The sequence below is a fragment of the Dipodomys spectabilis genome, unplaced genomic scaffold (genome assembly GCF_019054845.1).
Source record: "Dipodomys spectabilis isolate Male_0828 unplaced genomic scaffold, ASM1905484v1 ptg000186l, whole genome shotgun sequence".
Classification (NCBI taxonomy): Eukaryota; Metazoa; Chordata; class Mammalia; order Rodentia; family Heteromyidae; genus Dipodomys; species Dipodomys spectabilis.
This window is the reverse complement of record NW_024870863.1, coordinates 2,177,723-2,190,893: the sequence shown is the minus strand read 5'-3', so window position 1 is coordinate 2,190,893 and position 13,171 is coordinate 2,177,723.

Sequence of the window (13,171 nt, the reverse complement as noted above, 5' to 3'; positions counted from 1 at the left end):
AGTTTTAGTATGGTCTTGTGTGTGTTCATTTGGGTAAATGCCCAAAAGTGGGATTGCTGGGTCATAGGGGAGCTCTATGTGAAGTTTTTTGAGGAACCTCCATACTACTTTCCAAAGTGGTTGAACAAGTTTACAGACCCACCAACAATGCAGTAGTGTTCCCTTCTAACCATATCCCCTCTAGCATCTGTTGTTATTAGAATTCTGGATTATAGCCATTCTATCTGGGGTGAGGTAGTACCTCAATGTTGTTTTGATTTGCATTTCTTTCATGGCCAGGGATGTTGAGCATTTCTTCATGTGTTTATTGGCCATCCTTCTTTCCTCTTCAGAGAAGTTTGTCTTTAAGGCTTTAGCCCACTTATTTATTGGGCAGTTGTTTCCTTGAGGATTTGTTGGTGGGGCATTTAATTTTGTGAGTTCCAGTCATATTTTAGATATGAGACCCTTGTCCATTGTATGGCTAGTGAAGATCTTCTCCTAATCTGTGGTTGATCTATTGATCTTGCTAGCTATGTCCTTTGCCATGCAGAAGCTCTGCAATTTCATGCAATCCTATTTGTCTAACCTTTCTTTGATTTGTTGTGTTTCTGGGTGTCCTTGGCCTGTGCCAAGGAGACCTAGGTAGTCTCTTATTCACAGACTCCACTCCTAAATTACTCAAGCTGATTCAAACCTTTGACAAAGCAGCAGGGTATAAAATTAACCCTCAAAAATCAATGCCTTTTCTGTATGCCAACAATGAGAAAAGCGTGGCTCAAATTAGGATAGCAACTCCATTCATAATAGCCCCACAAAAAATAAAATACCTAGGAATTAACTTAACCAAAGAAGTGATGGACCTCTATGATGAAAACTTTAAAAACCTGTTAATGGAAATCAAAACAGAATGTAGAAAGTGAAAAAACCTCCCATTCTCCTGAATTGGAAGGATCAACATCAATAAAATGACAAGACTTCCCAAGGCTATCTACAAGTTCAATGTGATACCTATCAATATTCCAACCTCATTCTTCAAGGAAAGAGAAGAAGTAATCCAAAAATTCCTATGGAACAATAAAAGTCCCCAAATAGCAAAAATTATCCTTAACAAAAAGAACAGCGCTGGAGGAATATCAATACCAAATTTCAAATTCTACTACAAAGCCATAATTGAGAGGGAGTCTTGTGGAAGTTCTTGCCTTGTATGGCATGTAATTGAAATCCTCCTGCTCTCATCTCCCCATGGACCTGAGTGATAGAAGTATTCCATCACGCACAGCCAGGTGTTGGGGATCATTGCAGGTAAAACTTCACTGGTCTTGAACTGATGTCCCAAATAGCTAGCTTTATAGGCATATGCCTTCAAAACCTTGTTGTATCCCGTTTCACTTTGAAGTAGTGTTTGTACATGCTTAGAGATACAATGATAACACACTACATGTTTAATATATAGAATAGTCAATATAATTAGCAAGTTTATCTCTTAAATCTTTGCAGCTAATATATTTTGGTAACCTCCTGACTCTGCTAGTCATTTTTTCTAATATACCATAAACATGAATACATTGATACTGTGGACTAGAAGATTGGATGTTGATAGATATAGACAAGTTAGACTATTTGTAGTAAATATATATTTATCTGTTGCTGGCTCTGAAGAACATTATCATATATTCACCATAACAATACCACAATATATTCACCATGACAATAATTTTCCTGCAGTGTAGAATTTTCCATTTCATAATCTGCCATCTTTTTAACTTTTTACATTCTCACAGTATGAATTTTTTCTTGTTTCTTATAATGTTTGGAAATTATTAAGATGGAATTAAAAAATTTGTAGAGTCTCCTAAAATTAGCTCATTCTGTTTGGTTTGGTGTTGCTAAATCATTAAAAACAAGGTTTCCTGAAAGTTATGCTAGAAGACTATATCACTAAATTGTATTCTATTTACATCTTATTATTGTACTTTGATATAGAGTTTTGCTGTTGCTGTTTTATGATATAGAATGCTGTGAAGCCGGACTGAAACTTGCAACCCCACTGCCTCCAGTAACAATTCTTTATCACCAGGTTCTGGAGGCTCATAATTATAACCCTAGCTAATCAGGAGGTTGATACCTGATATTTAGTTAAGACAGCCAGAGCAGGAAATTTTATGAGTCTCTCTTCTCCAGTTCACTAAAAAAAGCTTGCAGCTGAATTGAAGTACAATTGGTAGAGCACTAAGGTCAAGGGAAAGATGCTTGGGATTGTCATATAACCCCCGAATTCAAGCCCTAAGACACAAATATGCACAGACACACTTTCACACACACACTACCACACACATGTACACGCACAAAGTCCCAGGCAATGTTGTATCTTAAATTCTTATCCAGAGATTGGACAACAGCCTACTTATTTGTGAAGGTTTTTCCTTGATTATTTTGAAGGAGGAGGATAGTTCATGGGACACAGATGACAAGACTTTAGTGAGGAATACTTGATAAAAGATTAACTTATAAAAAGAACAGGAACACAGTTTTTATCTTTAAAACTTACATTCCTTCAACTATACTATTTTTAAAAATTAATCCTTGAATTATGAGAAAACAATGTAGCATCTCTTCCCTTCTCCCCTTCCCCTCTGTCATAAAATATGACAACAAATTCAAAAATACTCTTTTATCTTCTAAGAATGTACACCTGTAAAAATGTCTGACTATATGTGTAATGTTTGTTTTCCAATACTTATTTGATTTTCCCACCGCTAAGAACTTCCTTTTTTCCTGATGACAGCACACTGGGGCTTCAAGGGCAAACAAGATTAAGAAACAAAAACCTAACAACGTCTTAGGAAGCAGATGTTAAAAATAGATGCAAGAAGCACATGACAGCCTGAGGGGGTCCTGAGAGGCAAAATGATTTGTGCAGGAAGAGAGGAATAGTGACAAATAAGGCCTGGATCTGACCTAGGAAGGGCTTTTTGAGGCTGAGACATGCCTGTATCTAGGCCTAGCTGAGGATATTGGGAGTTGACAATGTCCACATGTGTATAAAGTGATGTGGGAGGGGAGATTTCAGGCTCCAGTTTGTCTTTGGGATGGTCTTATGTGAGCAAGCAGCTTAGATCATTGGGCTCTGAGAGATGACATTACCTCCCTCACAATGGAATAGAATATAGAACTCTGAAAGCCACGCAACTGTAACCTACAATCAGCTCAAGCCAGCTCACTTGGCCTGTGGCTCAGGAACAAGAAAGATGTTCTTGTGTTGGTTTCAAAGTCAAGAGACTCAGGTCTCAAGCATGAGAGGTGTGAGTGCCTCACTCGATGCTGCAGACATTGGATCAGTGCCAAACCACTAATCCAATGTCTCAGGACTTTTTATAAGAAGAAACCAAGGAAATCACGAGGCAATTCAGGCCAGGTATAACTATGACAGAAAACCTATTTAATCTCATCCTAGCCCACACTAGAAACTTCTTCTTATGTGCTTTTATATGTGTAGACAGAAAATATTTGCTGTGCACTTTTCAATTCACTCTATTACAATTACTCAGTTTGAAGTGTACTCCCATTTCCATGTTTCATAGATCCATTCTTTTTTACCACCTCAGTGTGACAATGAGTCAGGCCAAACCCTGAATGTGCCTTATAATATATGGAGCCTGGACTCAGGCTTTCTGCAAATTTTGGTAATGGTCCTGGTCCCTGCCTACCAGAAAGGTGATCCCTTCTATGTTGGAAACTTCCTCCACCACTACACAGAATGGAGGACAATGGAGCAGTTGCTGGATATTCTGTTTAAAAAGTGAGTGTTCCTGGGCTGGGAAGGTGGCTCAGTGGTAGAGAGCTTGCCTTGCATGCATGAGGCCCTGGGTTCGATTCCTGACCACCATATAAGCAGAAAACAAGCCAGAAGTGGTGCTGTGGCTCAAGTGATAGAGTGCTAGCATTGAGCTGAAGAGCAGAGGGACAAGGCCCAGGCTCAGAGTTCAAGCCCCATGACTGGACACACACAAAAAATGTGAGTGTTCCTAAGCCAGGCACCAGTAACTCCCTCCTGTAATCCTAGATTCTCAGGAGGCAGAGATCTGAGGTTCATGGTTCAAAGCCAGCCCTGGCAGGAAAGTCCATGATACTCTTATCTCCAATAAACCACTAGAAAACCAGAAGTGGTGCTGTGGCTCAAGCGGTAGAGTGCTCGCCTTGAGCTGAGGGGCTGAGGGATAGCACCCAAGCCCAGAGTTCAAGCCCCATGACCAACAAAAAAAGTGAGTGTTCCTCCTTCACACCAAGGGCTGATGAGACCCCCCTGGCAGAGTATTGGAATACTTGGTACATCTCTGAGACAGTTTCGCTGGGTCTTATCAAAGGAGCTTGGCTTGAGACAAAGAAGTGCAGTCCTTGGCTAATTCCTTAGGACTGGGCTGCCAGAATATTTCATTTGCCTCATAAGCTAGTGGAGCCTTAGCAATTTGCTTGCTGAGAGTCTAGGATTTAAGGAAGGAGCCAGTGGCACCCAAAGTCCTTGCTCACATAGGAAATCACTATGTTGGAGGCTTTTGGAAGGAATATAGACAGAAGAAAGGAGGCAACTTTAACTTTAATTGGGGGCTTGAGTGCTGTCCCATTTCTAGCACTCTACCAATTGAGCCCCAGGTCCAATTCTGGCCTTTGGCTGGTTAATTGAAGATAAGTGTATTTAGATTTTTACAAACTAGACAGGGTTCAAACTGTGATTCTCAGATCTCACCCTCCTGATTAGTAGGATTAGAGGCATGAACCATTGTGCATTTATTTGGACAGATGCACATAAGCATCTTCACAGTTACAATGAAGTTGTATAGATATATCTCCACTTTTGTCTGTCATGTTTACATTACCATGCGGGACTTAGTGAGTCCCATGTGTGTCTTGTTAGTTCAGAAAAGGAGAAGCATAGATTTAACTTCCTTCTCTCCTCCCATTGATACAGATCCTTCTATCATAACTAGGAGTAAGATGAACAAGTGAAAAAGTAAGTGGACACTGGCATAAAGAGAAGTTCTATCCTTGAAAACTTGCTATCTTTGAGGTTTCTGAATCAAACTCAACATTCTTCTTTGCACACCAGTTGTGATTTTCACCAGGGGGTTGAGGCTTGGCACTTCAGTGGATAGCAGATTACACAGTTGTGGTTGTGGTTGTGCTTTTGGACTCTCATGGATGACAGGGAGGGCTGTGTATAGCAAGTCAGACCCAGTGGCGAAACAAATTTCTCTTCCTATTAAAGGGATAATTTTAGCGGATTATACTTGAGAAATTACTAGAAGTGGGTTGTGAGGAACATCCTGCTTGCAGGAGTCTCTTCTCACTTCCCAACATGGAAGTCCTGCCAGAAACGGCTATAATACAAGGCTCAGGATGTGGATGGTGGGCTCTCATTTTCCTTGTCATCAATCTGCCCATAGCCGTGTTTGTTTCATCCTCCCTATGTGGATGGACTTCTACCCGGATGATTTCTATGAGCCCAAGTACAATGACACCTTGAAAAGAACTTACACAGTATGTCAAGCTCAACATGCCCTCTTCAGACCTGCTCTTCCACTTACCTATTTTTCTGGACCAGCTGGAGGAACCCATGAGATCAAGAAAAAGAGGAAGAAGTCCTTGTTTAGATGGTCAGAGCTTGTGAGTAGGGATGGAACCTGAGTCTCTAGGGATGTGCCTGATTGGCCAAGAGCCCTTAGTACTCCCCAGCTTGGCAAAATGTCCTTTTATGAATATTCTTTTTCAGGTAAATGTCTGTTCTCCTTTTGAAAGAACTTGGAAGTAGCCACTTGTTAGAAACAGCCTACCTCCTCATCAGTGTTCAGTCCCAACTCAAATTCTACTGCTTCTCCCATTAGATCCTCTTGGAAGTTTAGTGACACCTTAACTTCTAGGGTCTACTCAAAGACTCCTGTACCTACTTTCATTCTCAGGTTTGCATCACCGTAGAGAAGCTCCTGCAGAACTCCAAATAAAGAACCCATCAGTGATTTCGTCTATGGTGACTGATGGAGATTGGAAGCCATCGCTGATCTCCAGAAATAATGTGAAGGTAGAGGGGTTTTTTCAATTTGTAGAAAGACCCAAGTAGGTTTTGAGTCCTATGGACATCCCGCTGATTCTGAACCCCACATATGATGCAGGTGTATCAACACATACCACCAAGGAAGAAGACAATACAGAATGTCTTCCATGAATGTTCACAATCCAGATAGATCAGCTCTAAACCAGTCCAAAAAAAACAAAACAAAACACGTCTTGGTGTGCAGGGTAAATGTGTGCTAATGGAAAATGACCCCAGTCTATGTTTAGGAAAACCAATAAGTGAGGTCCAAAATCTAGATTCAGTTGAGGAAAGGGAATCTTTCTTCACAGAATACCCAGACCAATCTCTCCTCTTGCAAGGGATCTAATTTCCAATTGATAAATTAGAATCTGTCCCTCCCTGGAAACAGGAAGAAAATCCTGTCTTTAATGAGGAAGTAGATCCCTTTGACGACCCTGAGGCAGAATTTCTGCCTGAAGGCAACTTAGAATCCACTCTAGATTTTGAGATTCCTTCTCCCCTTCCTGAGAAAATCCTTATTTTTCTTTTTGTCCTGATTTTCGTAAAAAGTTCACTCTATTTCTTTTTCTAACTTTATTAAAATGTCAATGTTTTTGACATATTCTAAAATTCATGAATCTTAAATATGTTTCTTTTTAAACCTACAATCTGAAGCATCATGCATACCTGTTCTGGAGGTGGGGAAACAGAGTGACAGGGGGCTGTATAAGAGAGCCTACTGGACATAATGGGAGCTGTTAACTGCAAAAAGAGTGGCAAGGAAGCCAAGCCATGCCTGCATGGGGTGATAAGGTGGCTACAAAAGGTCTAGGACATAGCAGATCAGATGTCCTAGAAAGCTATTCTGTCAATTGGGAAAAATACCACAATACTTATAGTAGTATGTGGGACTCTCTTCCAAGAATGAGTTCAAATCTATACATTTTCATTGTATTCATTTGCTTTGGGCAAATATGGAAGAAAAATTTGGCTCCAATAATATAAAAAGTCTACTTTGGGCTGAAAATATTTGACAAAATATATAGGAGATATGTATGCTGGAAAGTAAAAGTCATCATCAAAAGGAGAAAGAAGGCTTACATAGATGAACAAACAAAAAATAAAGAAAAATTTCCACAATTGAATCAGTTATATGTAAATATATGTTATATTCTTTGTGTTATATATAGTATATTATATATAACAGTGTAAATATTATTGGAGAAAGTAGTGATATAATTTGATTATAATTATATGAATATATATTTGTGTGTTTCTAGATATAACGCTGATTATAAATATTATATACATGTATTTGTATATATCTGTCTATGAAGTGAATATAATGAAAGTGAATATAATGATGAAACTGACTGTAGTACGTATAAAATAGTTGAGCCCATGAGACTCAGACCTGTAATCCTACTGATGTAGGAAGCTGGGTTTTGAGTTTTAGTATCTCTTATCCCCAAGCCTTAGATTTTTCAGAGGAGGCATGGGCCCTCCAGTGTAGCAAACAGACACATATGCCATGGGATCACACTCCCTGACCCCAGAGGAAAGTCAGTATAAATCATGACAAGCCTCTTATCTTGACTGTGTACTCAGTTCCTGTACCAAGAAGGCCATCTATAGAACACGAGATGGAAAGTTGTCATTCCCTCCAAAAGGTTCTAAAAAGATCCTTCTGAAAGACAGTCTGACTATATTGAATTAAATCTTTTTTCCCTTCACAAGCTGCAAACACAAGAAATATGACAAGAGCTCAAGAAAGATGGCCAAAGACTTACAAATACATAAAATTATATACTCTGTTTCAGTCATTCAATGACAAATCATCAAAGGCATGTCTTGAATTTTTTTTCAAGGAAATAGAAACATACTCTGAGTTGATCAGGAACTGGGTGATATTTTGGTTGCTGAATTGTTGAATGCACTTCTGGGCAAAGGAGACTCATATCTTGGGGAAATTGTGTGGGGTTGGGTGTCCTCACACAGCTTCACAATACAATGTCCATAACTTCTAGGATGTCACAGCCAACTTTGCCATAGCAGCAAATAGGTGTCAGGCACTGATTTTGCCCTGAAGTGGACTCAACAACACCAACAGGCACAAAGAATTAGAGGGAATGACTACTAGCCACCAAACTTCAGCTTGAAGAGCTGTCCTGACCAGAAGCTAGGATAAATTGATCTGGAGAAGGCTGATCTCCATGTAAGGTTCCTGAGCACTAAGGACTAGTGTGTGTGTGTGTGTGTGTGTGTGTGTGTGTGTGTGTGTGTGTGTGTGTGTGAATACAGGGGCTTGAACTCAGGGAGCTAACCTTTAACTTTTTTAATCAAGGGTAACAGTTTACGATTCGAACCAAACTTCCATGTCTTGATTTTGAATGGTTAAGTGGAGATCAAAGTTTCAGTGTTGCACATGTTCATTCTTTGTCCTTCCTTTTCTATGATCCCTTGAACTTCTGAAAGAGAGATAAATGTAAAAAAATGACAAAAATGAAAGAAAATAAATATCATCTTGTTTATGTTTCCTGGTAAATGATTATTTTTGAGATAGGGCTTCTTACTAATAAGAATTATTTGTAGAATCTGAAAAGATATTTGAGTAATAAATAGACTAGGAAAAATGTTGTCTCCTATTTTTATCACTACATTTCTTTTCGTCTAAGTATAAATGCCAGACTTACCCTAAGGGCCTAGAATAAGGAAAATCGCTTATAGAGCTCAGATCATATCTTTCCACAGAAGATGACAGCCCCAGAAGAAAAACAGGGCCACAACCTGCACAAGGAAGAGAGAGTTTGATGTCTCCTTAAAGCTTAAGATCGCATGCTCATGAGGAGCCCTCGGGACTGATGACAGGTTAAGGACCTAACATTTCCTGTGTCGCTCCATCATAGGAAGCAGTCAACAGTCTCCCATCACACTGTAGGTGCCACGTCTGACTGGTGACCTTGGCTGTGTCATGAGAACGTGCAGCAGGGCTCTGTTATGGTCACTGGAGAGTCAGGATTGCAAACTAAGAGGACAATCATGAAGGTGGTAACAAGGCCTGAATCAGGGTTTTGTCAGATCTAGATGATTTGTAACAGGCGCTACTGTCTTCTGGCTAAGAATGTGGATATATCATCGGGGTATTGCACACAAATTTATCAAGTGTTAGCTTGCAACATTTCCATATGAAAACCAACATAAGGTCGTCAATGCCCTCTGAACATATTCTCATCAATATTTAGTAAAAAGCTATAAAATCAAGTTCATCATGAGGAAAAAACCGATATGAAAACCAAATTGCAGGAGCATTTACAAAAAAAGGTTTTTCTTTATCTATCAAATGTGACAAAATATTAAAAGTTAATGAAGCTGGGAAAGTTAATTGATTTTTTTTTTACTATGGTTGCAACTATCTTTTACGTTTCAACTACTTAACAAAAAGAAGGTAGGCCAAGCATCACCGGTGGCTCACACCTGTCACTCTAGCTATTTAAAAATCTGAGATCTGAGGAAAGTGAATTGAAGTTAGACTAGTTAGGAAAAACCAGTGAAAATTTGATCCCCAATTAACCATTTAAAATCAAGACATGGGAGTAACAGGAAGATGGCGGAGGAGAAGCTGGAATCTGAACAAGCTCTCGCTTAGAAAGCAGTTTTAGAGTTCCACTGAACAGTCCTAAGCCAGAGAATCTCACCAAGTGTGCCATCACAGGACAGAGAGTTAGACAAGAGAGGGGAAGCCAAAGCAAGGAGACACATCTGAGCGCTTGCCAGCAGCCGCCACAGCGGCGGCAGGGTCACGGCGCCAACCGCAGCCGCGGCCATACCTGAGCCACAGAGAATCCGGGATGAAGGAGCCAGATGCAGTGGGAGAGCGGATTCTATTCAACACCAGCAAGAACCGACAAGGAGCGGACATCTTCATCCTGCAGTTTGCAGACCAGAGACGACCCAGGATCCAAGACTCGGTGTGAGTAGAAGCCTGACATCCTCACTCCTTCTCAGGGAGCAGAGGAGGGAAGCCCACCCCTCCCCCCCCAGCACCGCTGATCTCCATCTTGGATACGGACAAAGCTCGGAGGAGCTGCCAGCTCCAACTCAGGCCTTGGAATAAAATGAGTCATTTAGCAGGTCACAAGAACTTAACGGCAGTGTGACCTGCCAGACTCAGCTCCATCCAGGGAAAAGTCACCCAGCTCAGGCGCCAGCCATTGGAGTGACTTTCCTCACTGGGTAACCAGAGCCAGAGGCTGCCCCTCCCTCTAGCAGCCACCACAATCAATTGAAAAACAGAAACCCTGAGAATGGCTCCAGGCTGGGCTCTGTGAATTTTTCACAAAATAGCCCCAGGGAAAAGCTACTGTTTGTTGAAAGGCCTCAACTCTACCCAGAACCTAGCCTCATCACTGCATACCCCTCTTTTGGATTCTCAAAGCAGATCACGCTCCCATTAAACTGACTTGGGAGGGGGATCTCAAAATCTTGGGTAAAGCAGAGCATTTTTCTGCCTGTTCGTACAAACTGACTTAAGAAACCAATCAAGCCACAGGACCTCATGCTGACCAGAGACTCCAACAAGAGACTGGTTACAGACAAAAGGGAGATACAGGATTCTTCCCACCACTCCCAAAACAATCAAAAAAAAATCAAAGAACTTATTTTTTTTTCCTTTTTCTTCTTCTCCTTTTCTTTTTTTCTTTTTTTGGTACCCTATATATATAAAAAATATTTTTTCCTTTTCTAAAACTTTTATTAATCTTTAATTTTTGCCTTTTTTGAAAAAATAATTGTTTTCCAGTAACATTATTTTTCCTCTTATAATTTTTATTTTAGGAATACGTGAATGTGCGTTTTCCTTTCTTTTCTTGTCTTCTTTCTCTTTTTCTTTCTTTCTTAATTATCTTTTTGTTTTTTGTCTACCTCTACTGAACTTCTGATCTTTTTTTCTCCCTTTCTTATCCTTTTCACCTTTTCCACTCTTTTGTTCTTCTTTATGTGACTTAATTCTTGTCCTGCACATCTTCAGATAAACCCGTAGTTAACTAGTAGACCCTATCCCCCATTGTGTACACACTTAATCCACAAATTTACTACTCAATTCAAAACCTCTGAGACTTAAATTCCTTAATAACAGTACTGCCTCTTTATACCTATCTAATATTTTAAGCATTTTTTTAAGTTTTTCACATCTCCTCTATGTCCCTCCCCTTCTCTCAATATATTCACATTCCTCTCTAAATAGATGGTCTTTTAGTCTCCATAATTATATTAACTTTTACGTTTCTATTTTTTTCTGGACTCTTTTCATTTCCCTTTCCCTTTCTTCTTTTTCACTCTCTCTCTACTTGCATCCTACCCAACCTATTTCTTGCATTGAGATTAGGATATAGTTAACTCTGCCTGTGCCTCCCAAACAAATCTATTCCTATTTTTTACCCACATCTCTCCCTAACCCTAAAAATTTCTGGTTTTCCAAATTCTTCTCTGCAGTTCGAAGCCATTAACATATAGTTGTTTGATGCTGAATAGATATATCTGTTGAACTAGATTGTATCTGTAGAGTATTGACTGTACAAATGCAAACTTTGGTTGATGGTTGCCTTAAGATAGTGTTCTAGCACAAAACTGGTGCTATTTTCATCACAAATGGGCAGAGTAAGCCGGAAAAACACAAGAAAAATGGCAAATCCGGGTATCTCAATTCCCAATCTTGATAATCAGGGGTCAGAACAGATAATGAATAATCTAGAGGAGAGTTCCCAAATAGCTCTACAAACACTGCTGGCAAACATGATAAATGAGTAGTTTGACAACTTACAAAGGACTCTGTATGAGCGTGATAGGGAGAGAGAGGAGGCATCCCAAAAATTTATACAGGAATATCATAAGTGTGAGGAAGCTACTCAAAAACTGATACAGGAATTGCGTGAACAACTTGAGAATACTCAAAGAGAAAGGGAGGAATGGCGTGAGCAGGCTGAGAACACTCAAAGAGAACTACAGGAATCCCACGAACGGGAGGAAAGAGAACTGCAGGAATCCCATGAACGGGAGGAAGCTAATCAAAGAGTAATACAGGAATTGAGAGACCAGGTAGAGAATACACAAAGACCACTAAAGGCATTCATGGAATCCATTAACAAAGAGCTGAAGGAAGTCAGGGAGACCACAAAGGGAATGCTGAATGGAACCCAACAGAAGGAATGGGAGTCCAAAGAAACCATAACCAATCAACTAAGTGATTTGAGAACAAACACTGAACACCAAATTAAGGAAGTAAAGAAATTCATACAAGACCTAAAACAGAGCTTCAACAAAGAACTTGAAGCCATCAAAGCTGACCAATTAGAAGGAAAAGAGATAAAAAAACAAAGTAGAGAGTCTTCACAGCAAGTTAGACCATGCAGAAGATCGAAACTCAGGGATTGAAGACAGCCTAGATATTATAGAGAAAGAACATACAACAATCCAAGACAAGCGCAAGAAATATCATAGATCTATCCAACACCTAGAAGACACCATCAGAAGGCCTAATCTAAGGATAAGGGATGTAGAGGAGAACCTAGAAACAGAAGTTAATGGTCTAGGAAATTTGTTTAACAGGATCCTAGCAGAGAACTTCCCAAACATACAAAAAGATAGGCCTATTCAGATACAAGAAGCTTTTAGAACCCCAAATAGACCAGAACAGAATAGGACATCCCACCATCACATTATCATCCACACAGGATCAACTCAGACCAAGGAAAAGATCCTTAAAGCTGTCAAGGAGAAAAGGTTAATCACCTATAAAGAGAAACCAATTAGAATCACCTCAGATTTCTCAGCAGAGACAATCAAAGCAAGAAGAGCCTGGAATGATGTATGCCATGCCCTAAAAACAAACAACTATCAACCAAGAATACTGTACCCAGCTAAACTCTCCTTCATACCTGAAGGCCAAATAAAAACCTTCCATAGCAAAGAAAAATTGAAACAATACATCTCCACCAAACCAACCCTACAAAAGATTCTTAAAGATGTCCTACACATAGAAAACCAACAAGACCACAATAAAGGCCAAGAAACTGCACCCAAACTGAGAATCCAAGAACCATAGGAAGAACCCAGTTTTCGCAGCCC